Source organism: Lynx rufus, unplaced genomic scaffold (assembly GCF_022079265.1).
Source record: "Lynx rufus isolate CCGP_SWC_20201006 ecotype Redwood Valley unplaced genomic scaffold, mLynRuf1.p SCAF_11, whole genome shotgun sequence".
In the NCBI taxonomy this organism is placed as follows: Eukaryota; Metazoa; Chordata; class Mammalia; order Carnivora; family Felidae; genus Lynx; species Lynx rufus.
In genome coordinates, this window is record NW_025814825.1 from 46,102,121 (window position 1) to 46,115,351 (window position 13,231).

At 38.7% G+C, this 13,231-nt stretch overlaps 1 protein-coding gene across 4 annotated transcripts in view; it reads right to left on the minus strand.

Moving 5' to 3' along the window:
* The window catches only part of SORCS1 (sortilin related VPS10 domain containing receptor 1), a 505,682-nt gene that overhangs the window by 187,800 nt on the left and 304,651 nt on the right, over positions 1-13,231 (minus strand). The gene's annotated exons all lie outside the window — the stretch shown is intronic.

Below are 13,231 nucleotides of genomic sequence, written 5' to 3' on the forward strand. Positions count from 1 at the left end.
GGAGAGGAAAGAATGAAGTGCATTTTATTGTCTTCTATGGGTCTCCTTATATTTTCTCAAGGTTATGTCCTTAATCTGAAATATGCCCTACTGTTCCTGTAACCTCAGCCCTCTTTCCTACTGGGCCTTGTCTACTTTCCATTCAAGACTTGACATAGTCTGCTGTGATTAAGGTGGAAAGAAAGAGAAAGAGGATGGGGCCCATTCCTTTTTTCCTCTAATCATAAGCCCTCTTATTCACGCCAACAATATTCTGTGTCCTCCTACCTTTAATCTGATTTTCTGAGTCTTGACTCAAAGGCTGAGCTTTCTAAATCCCCCTCTGGAAATTGTATAAAGGCCACATTTTATCACCTTTAAACCTATTTTATAATTTGCTGATTTATTTTGCTTCTCATCTACATACTCCCTACTAGTACATCAACTCAATGAGAACAGGGATCTATGATATTCCTCTCTTTTTCTCCCCCACAAGTATATTCCCAGCAGCTAGAATAAGGCCCAGCGTATTTTATAAACTCAGTGAGTACTTTCCAAATGAATGGATGAATAAATAAATGGATAAATGAATGAATGTATACATGAATGAATGAATGAATGAATGGAGTTTTCAGACCAGTCACGTCCAATAGAAAGATGCCCAGAATAGTTGGAGCAGATATGAATGGAAGTGCCATGGAAAAGTATCGGATGTTCTTCTCAATCTTTAGCCTACTGACCAAGAAATATGCTTTACATGTATAAACACTCACAGCTTCAGATGCTTTGTCCTTTCTCGTGAGGATGGTTAACCTTGGCCAGAGCAGTGTGAACAATCCACAAGAGCAACAAGATGGAGGGGCTGCCCTGAAAACGGACTTTTATTCTCTCATTTTATGCCTCTAGGAATGTGTGATAAAGTGCCTCATTCCCGACTCTCTGCAGGTCTCCTTTCACTCAGTCAACGGGCACACCTAATGCCTCCAGACAGGTGGCCTTAATGCTACCCATTAACTTGTTCCCCATCAACTTATTAATTGGCACTTTCTGAGTTTGGTTCAGAGAAGCATGAAAGATATGCTTAATGTGTGGTCGTATGAAGAGAAATCACTGCAGCCCAGGGTTTAAAGACTGCCAGCTGAGGACGCAGCAGTTCCAGGAAAAGAAGAGAGAGGAAGGAAAAGAAAAAAAAATAGGGTCATGTCATAAAAGATCAAACACATGGGGCTTTCTCAAGCGTGCGGAGGCAATCATATTAAAACCTCAGAATAGTCAGCGTCATCTTTGCAAGTGGTGTCCTGTCACCGCCAATGGCACATGACCACCGCACGCCAGACACACTCAGCCTGGATTGTGTTTCTGTAACCCAGGATGAATTTAAAGCTCCTTGCTATTCCTTCAACCCGCCCTTGTTGAAGGAGAAAAAGGGATGTGGTGGAGTAAGCGGGATGCTGTGGCCGTCAGCCACACTCTGCACAAGATGAAAAGCACACCTAAAACTGGAGACTAATTGCCTCCTTCCATGTTCCGAGGAAGCCGCTGTCCACCAACCAGAAATTCTGACAAAGGTACACGGGCCTCTCTGTCTTGCACTCACCAAGCAGACAGGGTTCCCTCATCGGATGGCGGAGACAGAACCGCCAGATAATTGACTAAGTACAAGTCACGTGGCTTCATTAAACTCTACCTTATGCACTAAGAAAGGACATTCGGATGGTTCCTAAATTCACAAGAATACTTGCAGGTGATTTCATATTTATTGGCACATAAAAGCTGTCATTTTCCAAATAACAAATAAGTCATCAAATGATCGCACTGCTTTGTGTCTCCAACCACAGTTGACAATAATACATAACAACCTTTCGGCTCTACCGCCAGAAAGTAATTTCCATGATAGTATGAAGAGGATCGATTCTGTAGAGCGGCCATTGTCTCAGGCAAGGTGATTTTTTTTTCCTCCTCTGACTTTCTATTTCCCTGTCAACCAAAATATGTTTTCCTTTCTTCCCATGAGAGCAGATTGCACCACCTGCTTCCCCTGGCAGACTGTTTCACCAAAATAAAAACAGTGGGCCTACAGAATATCCTCAAATCAAGCTGATTTTCATGTGTCATCTAAAATATTTTTGAGACTCACTAATGGTGTAAATCATGAGACCATATGAGATATTCCAGATAATACTGGCTGAGGGGAGATAGAATAACACAAGCATTTTCAAATGCAAGGATACTTAATATTAAATAAACAAAACTCCTGACCCCCTTGGTTTTTTGTTCTGAATGCTAAAAGTATATAGACCCAAATCTCAGCTTCTCTCTCCAGTCCTCACCTGAAACCCTATCTGAAAATCTGACATTTTGGAAATGATGGAAGATGTCAGGAAATTCTCCCCTGTAAGATTTATAGGTGTATCTGTATGACACAAACCTTCCATTGGTTCCTCTCTCAAATCTCTGCTCAAATCCAGGCAAAACAAACAGGTCAATCTGGACCCATTTTTATTTAGCCATTTTTTATTGCACAAACAACTTTGTAAGGCTGCCAGAAGAATTTAAAATAAAAGAAAAATAAATTGCTCATGACCCTATTCCTTGAACAAGTCAAACCATGTGTGTGCTTCCCTCTACTTCTTTATTCGCATCTATATATAATATCATGGAGGTAGTGGGTTTTTCCACTTAATATAATGGCCTATGTTCATTTCTAACTGAACCAGAAACACACAAATGCATATCCACACACGAGTATGTACCATTGTGTATAAAATATTTCAATTACTTAATCATAGCCTTCAACATAATTAGGTTACAATCAGTGCAGTGGTTGAGTAGCGATAAGTACTTGACAATTTACTGTTAACTGAATACATAGAATCCTATTATTTCAGTCATTAAATTCAAATTTTTTTAGTAATTTGTTCAAATGGGTTGAGGTTTATGGTATCCTTTTGAAGGTTATTACAAGTAAATAAGTTAAGAAGTAAATAATGAATTTAAGCAACATCTAAATAGAAAAATGTTTAACATTTTTGAGAAAAAGAAACAATGTAAAAATAAATGTGATCCAATCTTTAGACATAAATGATGGCATTTATAAATAAAGTCCTATCTTCTCAAAAGGTGTTCTCCTAGGAAATATTATCAAAATAATACCTTCAAGTTACTTAATACTCCTCAAAAAGTAACAGATTGCACTTCTTCTTTTAAGTTTATTTATTTTGAGAGGGAGAGAGAGTACATGCCTGTACATATGAGTAGAGGAGGGGCAGAGAGAGAGGGAGACAGAGAATCCCACTTAGGTTCCACTCAGTCAGTGCAGGCAGAGCCTGATGTGGGGCTCAAACCCATGAACCATGAGATCATGACCTGATCAAACATGAACCATGAGATCATGACCTGAGCTGGAATCAAGAGTTGGATGCTCAACTGACTGAGCCACCCAGGTGCCTCAACAGATTATATTTCTTAAATATGTTCAATGATCCCTGGTTTTGCTGGTTTATGCTGGCTCTCTGGCCCCTTTTGGCTTTTAATGTTTAATCCTCTGCATTCTAGAATAGGATCATAATGAGGGAATTTTAGGAGGACTTTGTAAAAGGCATGAATCTAAACTTTGTACAGTTCCTCAAGTCAGTTCTCTAACCAGAGAGGACCTTGTTTGGCTGGCATAAAGCTTGGTCCATAGTAGGTCCATAGATCTTTGTAAATAAACAAATGAGTGAATAAATGAGTGAGTAAATGAGTAGGTTCTTTTCATACCTGACTTTGGCTGAATGCAGTCCCTGGACCCCAGTGACATTATGAGTCTGAGTCCTCTCAAACAAATCCTTGCTTTTGTACTTGGAGGTAAGGACAGTAGAGACAAGGGGAAGAGCCTGTCTTTAACAGGAGAGTAATTATTCTCTGTTCAGAGCAGCCCGTGAATGATTAGAACCAGTTTACGTATGCCTTGCTGGGTGTGCACACACACCACGCTGACTGCATCTGTAGATGAATTGTTTTCCATAGAAAGTCAATAACAGTGACACAGGCTCCCGCCACCCAACCCTAAGCAATCATTCATCATCCACTTTGGGAGAAGGAAGAAACTTTATTTGCTTTTCCTACAGGTGACAAATGAACACGAAATACAATTTATAGATTTAAAATATGTCACTTCTCTCTTTTTTTGGTATTAGTCCTTCTGACAACTCAGTGTCATCAGAAATTAAATACATCTTTATTCTCTTTGACTTGCTTCAGACTCAACATATGGCTACATGATGTAATTCTACAAAAGTTTGCCTGGCAGCCTTCTGATTCTTCCAGGTGCCTACTGAGGACATCCCCCTACTATTTAGTTTTCCAGATTCTCCTAGATGTGTTGTTCTTGGAATTCCATCATTTACCCATTTAGACAAAGTGGTAGTTAATAAGGGGCAATTTCACCACCTCCAGGAATACACCTGTCCCTACCATTCCTCTGGTCCTAAAGCACAAAGTATTTACTTTAGGTGTTGTTCACTATTTGTTTGCTCATTTGTCTACTCCTTGTCGTTCATGGACTCTAATCATGAAGAGGTAATATACTGGGGGTATCTCTTTTGCTTTGCTTAAGGCTTAACTGAGATTTAGACGCCTGTATCACAGGTGCAAAACAAATACTTTCCATAATGATAATGACAATGACCAAAAAAAAAAAAAAATACCGATAGTAGCGATTGGGCACTCCAGTTACCTAACCACTGTATTGAAACAAGAATCTGTCTATAAACACTATAAGAGGCTATTTGCAAACCTCTGGCTTCAATATTAAAAACAAATTAGGTAAAATTGAATCGGAGCAAGTAAATGATGTGCTATCAATATAGGTGGAAAAGCTGCCTTTTCCCAAGGCGAGCTGAGCATTTATCCTTACCAGATGAGTGGAGAGTGACAACAATAAGTGCTTACCAAGTGGCTGCCGTTTGGAGGACAGTGTTAGGGAAAGCTATACGGGATCCTAGAGTGACCCATGAAAAGGAAGTCACTGAAGTACAAACAACAGCAAGAAAAGGAGAGGGAAGTGATTAAATAGAAAAAAAAAAGCTCAAATAAGTATACACTGATAGAATCTGTAGAAAGGTGGACTCAGTATACAATCCGACTCCTACTCACCGCCCCCCTCTCCCAAACTCAGTGAAGCTCCTCTAACGCACGATCCATGTTCATTAACACAAAGTACGGTCATTAAATACTAAGAGGCCAAGAGAACATTTGGGCAACAGACCGTTTACTCCTGACCTGAAAGTTGATTCAATGAAATTGCAGGGAAACTGTGGCATTATATTCTAAACAGTTTGTTCTGTGACCTTACTTTTATTTTAACTTTGTTTATGTTGAGAGAGCAGGGGTGGAGAGAGAAAGAGCATGCACATGCAGGGGATGGACAGAGGGAGAGGAAGGGAGAGAATCCCAAGCAGGCTCTGTTCTGTCGGCACAGAGCCTGTCATGGGGGCTCAATCCCAAGAATCACCAGGTCATGACTGGTGCAGAAATCAAGTAACAGACACTTGACCCGCTAAGCCACACAGGCACCCCTCAATTTTATTGTTCTTAATGCGGACCCAAAGGCTTTGACTTTTTAGGGGCAAAAAGTATTTTCAAGAAGTATATAGAATATTATCATTCCAGTCCTTCATACATCTATTACTAGCCTTGTCAGAAAACTCCAGTTCTTAATTATTATGTAACAATAAACTGTGCTCCTTTTGCCCAACCGTGTAGAGTACACAGGAAATTAATGATGTTCACTGGGAATGACAATGTATAGGTTACACTCCTTGGAAGACAATTCAAGAAAAAAAGCCTACGATTGAGTTCTTATTTCTCTTGGAACCACTGGACATAATTCTCTCCTTTGAGTCAACTTAGAGAATATCAAACTAAAAAACACCATTTCATGGCAAGAATCTGCTTCCATTACCGTGGATGAAACTAATCGTTCCTACAAAGGAAACATATGTTCATGTACACGGACAGGTTGATCTCCAGGGCTGAGCATAGGGATCGTGAACCACAGATCTGTTTTCCATGTGAAGACTCATGATCAAGTCCTAAACCTGACCCCAGTCAATGTTGCTGTGAATGTGTGTAATTTCTCAGAAAAAAACAAAGAAAGAGAGTACACGTTGTGAAGGTCATTCATGTCACAAGAAGAAGGAAAAACAAACTATAAACATAAATTATAATCACAGGAAATAACAAGGGGACTGACTCCAAAAATGGATTTGAGTTTCATCTCTGCTATGTATCAGTTATGCCACTCTGAAAAGCTCATAGCTCACTTAATCTTTTTATGAGCCTGTTCTCTTGTGGAGAGTAGTAACACTATATAAAAAAAGTTTACATTTACTGAGTATCTGTTGTGTACAAGACACTCTACTAAGCCATTAAAATATTACTTCCTTAAATTGTTTAAAAATACTTCAGGTAGATACTATGTCCATTTGGCACATGAGGAAATGAGGCTTAGAGAAATGAGGTGATTAGTTCAAGGTCACACAGCTAGTCAGTGGTAAAGCTGTCTATGGCATATGCTGCAAGGGTTTATGTGTAGATTAAGTTCATCTGTGTGAAAGCAATGCTAAGTTTTATGCTAATGTTAATATTAGTACTTCACAAAGAATGGCACATTTAGTACTATATGTTTTATAAAAATGTGGGAGTTGAGTTCAAGAGAGGGGAGGAGGAGAGAGGAAGGAAGGAGAGAGGGGGAGAGAGGGGGAGAGAGGGGGAGAGAGGGGGAGAGAGAGAGAGAGAGAGAGAGAGAGAGAGAGAGAGAGAGAGAGAGACGGACTATATTTTAAGTATCTCACAGAAATATTGCCTAGATGAGGAAAGGGGGTTGGCAATAAGCAGTTAGGAGTTAGGTAATGGAGACTCTCAATAACAAGATGACTGATGAGATATTCCTGAAGAAATAAAGGTAATGTTTTGGCTGTAAATACAAATCTATGAAATCAAAATACCCAGACCTGCTTCACACTCAGATTTCTAATAATGACCCTGGCCTTCTTTTCTCACCCTTCTAGCATCATTCCTCCGGAAGACTGGTTTTATGCTTTATCACAAGTATAGGTTAGAAAAAAATGACAGAAATGAGCAAACAAGGCCTGACTTAATCATAGCACAGGTGGGGAAACAAACATTTCCCTCACAAGTAGATTCTCGAAGAAATTTATGCTAAAGCCAATAAAAATTGTTAACAGTGTAACTGATTTTATGATAAAGAGATCATATGACTCATTGGCACCTAAAAAATGAAGTCATTTTGCCAGAGAAATAGCTATTGTCATACAAAGGGGAAAGGAGGGAATATGGAATATTCATGAACAGTTAGCATTGTATCATCTGGTTCTTAAAAAAATAAGATTTTAGGGGTACCTGGTGGATCAGTCAGTTAAAGCATCCGACTTCAGCTCAGGTCATGATCTCACACTCCGTGAGTTCGAGCCCCATGTCAGGCTCTGTACTGACAGCTCAGAGCCTGGAGCTTGCTTCAGATTCTGTGTCTCCCTCTCTCTCTGCCCCTCCCCTGCTCATGCTCTATCTCTCTCTGTCTCAAAAATAAATAAAAACATTTAAAAAATAAGATTTTAAAGGAAGAGAATGATGGACAAATTTGAGAGATATTTTTAGTATTGCAGCCACTATGGAGACTGATTAAATACCTTGAGAAATTTGAGCTTCCTTCAAAATTCCAGCATTATCCCATAGCCTCCACTCAAACTCAGTCAGAACACACTTCCATGGTCATTACAAGTCCCAGAGTAACTTCTCTCTTAAATCCCCAAAGATCTATAAATGCCAAAAGGTTACATCATTTTAAAATGTTAGCTGCTATCAGACAGAGGAGCGATGCTGGGAGAAACGGACATTCATCTTCTTTGCTCCTGGGAAACTTTACAAGAAATGATGTTCATTTAATGATAAGAAATCTCTTTATTCCACCAGAAACGATAAAAGGAGAAGAGGTGGGGAGGAAGAGAGAGCAAGAAAGAGAAGCTATCGGTATATTTTAACATTGATTTAGGTGAGGGACACACCATTTTTGGTTAAATCTCTAAGTTGTGCATCTGATTTTAGAGTTTGAGTAAATGTCAAGTTGAAAGTCAAGAGAATGAAAAGAAGAGCCCATACGAATGAACCTATTCTAAAAACGAGTGAACAGAATGTGCCCACATTCTTCATCCCTTGCTTTACCGTACCATCATCCTGACAAGCATGTTTCAGTTTTACTTACTTCTATTAATGCTTCATGGTAAATGGGCAAATATACCAGGGTGGATCGGGGAAGATTAATGAGGTCTCAGCCACACGAGACCCCGCTAATGCATTTGGCTATTAAAGCTTTCCTGAGAAGACTGTGGAGACCACCAGGGGTTTCCCTCAAACAGGATTTGCAGATTAGTGAAGTGAGAATCTCCCCTGCAGCATCACTGCAGAGCTCCCAGGAAGATGGGGAGGAAAGGGAACATCCAGGAAGAAGTGCCTCCTGTTAACACAGAGATCTGCTTCATGTAAATTTTTTTTTCCTTAGGTCTTCAATTATTTAACGACAGACACTGATCATTTCGAGTTGTTTTTGAGAGGGAGAAAATGGTGAATATGCTTAATCGACATGCCCCTGGGGATAATTACACGATCTGCTGCTTTTCCTCCCTACTTTCTTCTTTTCCTTCAGAGCAGGCGGTATAGCAGTGCAGTGTTTTAAGATGATGTGGTTTTTTCCCCCCAAGACTGCATTTTCTAGGCCCTTCTATATCTCAGGTTAATTCCACTTGAAAATGCATACTCATAAATAGCAGAACGGGTACAATATATTAAAGAGAAAAGGGTCTCTTGGGGCGCCTGGGTGGCGCAGTCGGTTAAGCGTCCGACTTCAGCCAGGTCACGATCTCGCGGTCCGTGGGTTCGAGCCCCGCGTCGGGCTCTGGGCTGATGGCTCAGAGCCTGGAGCCTGTTTCCGATTCTGTGTCTCCCTCTCTCTCTGCCCCTCCTCCGTTCATGCTCTGTCTCTCTCTGTCCCCCAAAAAATAAATAAACGTTGAAAAAAAAAATTTAAAAAAAAATTAAAAAAAAAATAAATAAAAAAAAAAAAAGAGAAAAGGGTCTCTGTTCCACTTACTGCTGTTTAACAAAGTACCTCAAAACTGTGGCTTCAGACAACTATTTATTTTGCTCATGGTTTTGTGGGTCAGGAATTCGGGAAGAGCTCAGCGAGGTAGTTGGTTTCAAAGCCACATGATGTCAACAGTGAGTCTGGAACCAGTGGTTCTACTTCCAAGATGGCTTCTTCACCCGTGTAATTGGCCTTAGCATCTCTCTCTTTCTACATGGAAGGGCATTCTCTCCATCTTGTCTGAACTTCACAAAGCATTGAATTTTCATCATTCTTGGATTTCTTAATTGGTGACCAGCTTCCTCAAAGTGTGAGTATCCCAAAAGCAAGTAATTCAAGAGACTCAAGTGGAAGGTGCAATGCTTCTTATGACCTGGCTTCAGAAGTCCCAGCACATCCATTTTGCCACGTTCTATTGGATAAACAAGTCACCAATTCTGGGCGAGATGTAAAGGCGGGGTGGGGAATAACTCCACCTCTTCAGGGAGGAAGAATACTTATACAGAGGAAAGAGTGGCAAGAATTGGTGGCAGCCATTTTGGAGATACATGATGACAACTATTTTCTGTACAATTTGTCACAAAATTAAAAGGAGAATATGATTCAAAGTTTGTTATTATTGTTATATTCAATATGAATACTAAGGTCTTCTTGTGATCAGAGCATATTTGACATACAGATGATTTGAAGTTGTCAGATTTTTCATTGGGTTTCAGCTACCTTAAACTTTTTGAATGCAGTACATTCCTAATCTGGTATCACTTCAAGGTGAGTATTTATTGAAGACCAAATGAATTTTATTGTTAGTCACAGAGACATCAAGAGACCCAAGGTCACAGAATTCCAGGCTGTGGATTTTTTAGGGTGTATAAATTATCCAGATTAAATTACAGAAGGATAAATCTGTTAAATGTCCATTATAGTGTGCATAACTAAGTCTTTATTAAGGGAGCCCATATCTAGGTATTACAGTCTCATCATTTAATTAAGGATACGATACTTTTTAAAAAATGAGTTTCTTAGGAGCAAAATACTCTTTGTCTCTTTATGTTGACAACAAAAGCACCAATACCAATTACAATATAACCTAGCAATTGAAACCAAGATACTTACTGTTCTCTTGGGTCTTAAAAAAACAAGTGACTTTTAGGTAACCTCGGACTAACAAAAACAACACAAGACCATTTGTGTCTGAGGGTGAATGGATGAATAGTAAATGTGTCTCAGACACATACAGAAATTTCAATTTTTATCATGGTGCAGGCCCGTGTAAAACCATCCAAAATTTTTATTTTATGTTTTTTTAATTTTATATGCATCCTGCCGCATAACTCAATTCCTACTGATACTATGCCAACTCTGTAAAACACTCATCTGCTCCAAGATACTACCAACAGGGAATCCACACTTTAAGAAAATAACCACAAAGTCAACTCTCTTGACTTCAGTGGTATTTCTCAGCACCCCAATTCAAAAGGAACAAAAGGGCTCTAAAAAAGTGTTCAAAAAGAACACAAATCTTGCCATCATAGAACCTCTGCAAACCACATGATCTTTTATGGGTCTGTGCCAACATCATTTACGAGTCTTGTCATCACGATTGCTCAGAAGTTACCACGCTTAACAATTAGACTGATTCTTTAATCAAGGTGCTGCCATACAATCCAATTATAACGGTGCAATTCTCTTTTGTGACTGTACCAAAGTACTTTTAGACTGGGATTCAGGTATGTGATGAGTTAAATACACCTATAAAGACACTACCATTTGCAAAGTTGGCTGATCTTGATTTCAGAGCTGCTTTGACCATATGACAGTTCACAGCCAGTTTGGCTTTCTCTGAATGGATCCCAGGGAGAGTAAACATATGTCCTGGACAGATTTTGTCCTAGACAGTCCTGGTTTAGTCATGTTGTATCATCATAAATATTATTATTGACACCCAAAAATGTATTGTTTGGGCAATAAATTACAATTCAACCTAGTGGGACAAAGATTTATCTAAAACCCTCAAAACATTATTCCAAAAGTAGGTAACCAAGCAAATTAAAAACAAACAAAAGAAAAAAAAAACAGTTACTACATTTAATGAGAGAAAAAAAATCTTCAAACACATGGGTAGACCCACACATTCCTTAACAGAATTACACCACATATCCTTTACTTACCTTTCTCTGAAACTCAGGGTCATGAAAATATATCTCAATTAATTCATTTTACTATGATATAATAATGCTTTCTAGAACTACTGAAGTGTGCTGAGCTCTCTGCTGAACATGAAATAGTTTTCTGAAGTCAGACCATTTTTCTTAACTCACCCCCATCCTTCCACTGTCAGACAGGCTCTTGCTAATATAATAGAAACCTCTCTTCCACCTTCAGTCTAAATAATTCTCCCAATGACATATATTTATTAAATTAGGAACGAATTTCCCAAGTTAAACCTATCTTAAAGCAAATTTATGTTTTTCTGGAAACCTTACCCAAATATATTGATCACTAAGCGAAGCCTCACCTGTGAAATAGTGAGTGACTACCTCCCAGTTCTTAGACACTCTCTACTTGCTTCAGCCTCTGTGGAACAGCTGACAAGACTAACAGGTTCTTCGTTAGTATCCCCACCAATCATGATCTTTTCCTCTAAACGTCACACTTTTAACTATCAAGTTGCAGCTCAGTCTTGCTACTGGGGAGCCCCTCAGACCTGGTCTCTCTTCAATTCACAAACAGCTGGTCCTGGACCTAATTCCTTCAACTCAGAAGAAAAGGATAAAGACAAAGATGATAGGAGTACAGGTTTTTAACCTACTTGGCAGGTGTCTAGTGTGTGCTAAATATGCATGTGCCAATGGTATGAACATGTTGGTTTTTTTTTTATTATTATTCATCTTTTCTTAAAACTTAGTAATTTTTTTTCAAATATGAGCAAGAATTAACATGTATGCATTACAGTAAATTTTGAAAAATGCCCCTAAAACATACTTAGGAGAAAGAAAAGAAAAATCACTCAATCATCATGAGGCAGAGATAATTATCACTAATGTTTTGATATCTGCTTTCCCAATCCTTGTTTCTATGCAAACATAGATACACACAAAGATACAAATGGGGGAGGAGAAGAAAGGACAGGGGGCGAGACAGAAAAAGAGAGAGAGAAAAGAGATTTATAAAGCGAGAGAGTACGCATGATACTTTTTTAACCTGCTTTCCTCACTTTAAAACTACACTGCAAACATTTTCTAGGCTATTAAATATTCTTCGTGTTATCATTTTTTATTGGCTACACAGAATTTGATTCTATGGATAAGCCATTACGTAATGTATCCCTTATTAGAAGGTACCCAAACTTCACTGGTTCATAATCTTATGAACCAAAGTATATTAATATTTCTGTACATCAATTATTATTTCCTCAAGTCGTTTCCTCAATGTAGAATTTATGGAGCAAAGACATGAATTCTGTAACTTCTTCTGATTCATATGACCAAATGTCTTTCAGAAAAAGAAAGTCCTAAGTCATAGTTCCTTGGCATGTCTTGGGAAGTACCTGTTACCAACGCGAGATTTTTCTCTCTCTTTTTATAATGTTTTCTAAGCTGACTGGGTGAAAAGGCATGTTTTGCATCAAGACACATTACTAATGATAGTCAATTTTCCTTCCTCCCTCTCTTCCTTTTGTCATTTGTGTTTAGACATTTGAATATCCTCATTTGGTAGACTGCTGGTTCATATTTTTTCTCCACTTTATTATTTATTATTTATTAGTATTAGTATTTTAAAGCAAAACAATTTAATGGAGAAAAGATAGCTAAAACAACTGGACATCCACATGCAAACAAATGAAATCAGACTCTGGCTTTACACTTTCACAAGAATAACTCAAACGGATCACAGATCTAAATGTAAAACATGCAACTATAAAACTTCTGGAAGATAACATAGAAGAAAATCTTGGTGACCTTGGATTTGGCAATGAATTTTTAGATACGACACCAAAACACAACCATAAAAGACTCTTAATGACAGTGAACAAACTTAAGGTTGATGGAGGGAGGGGGTGGGGGATGGGCTAGATGGATGATGGGTATTAGGAGGTCACTTATGATGAAC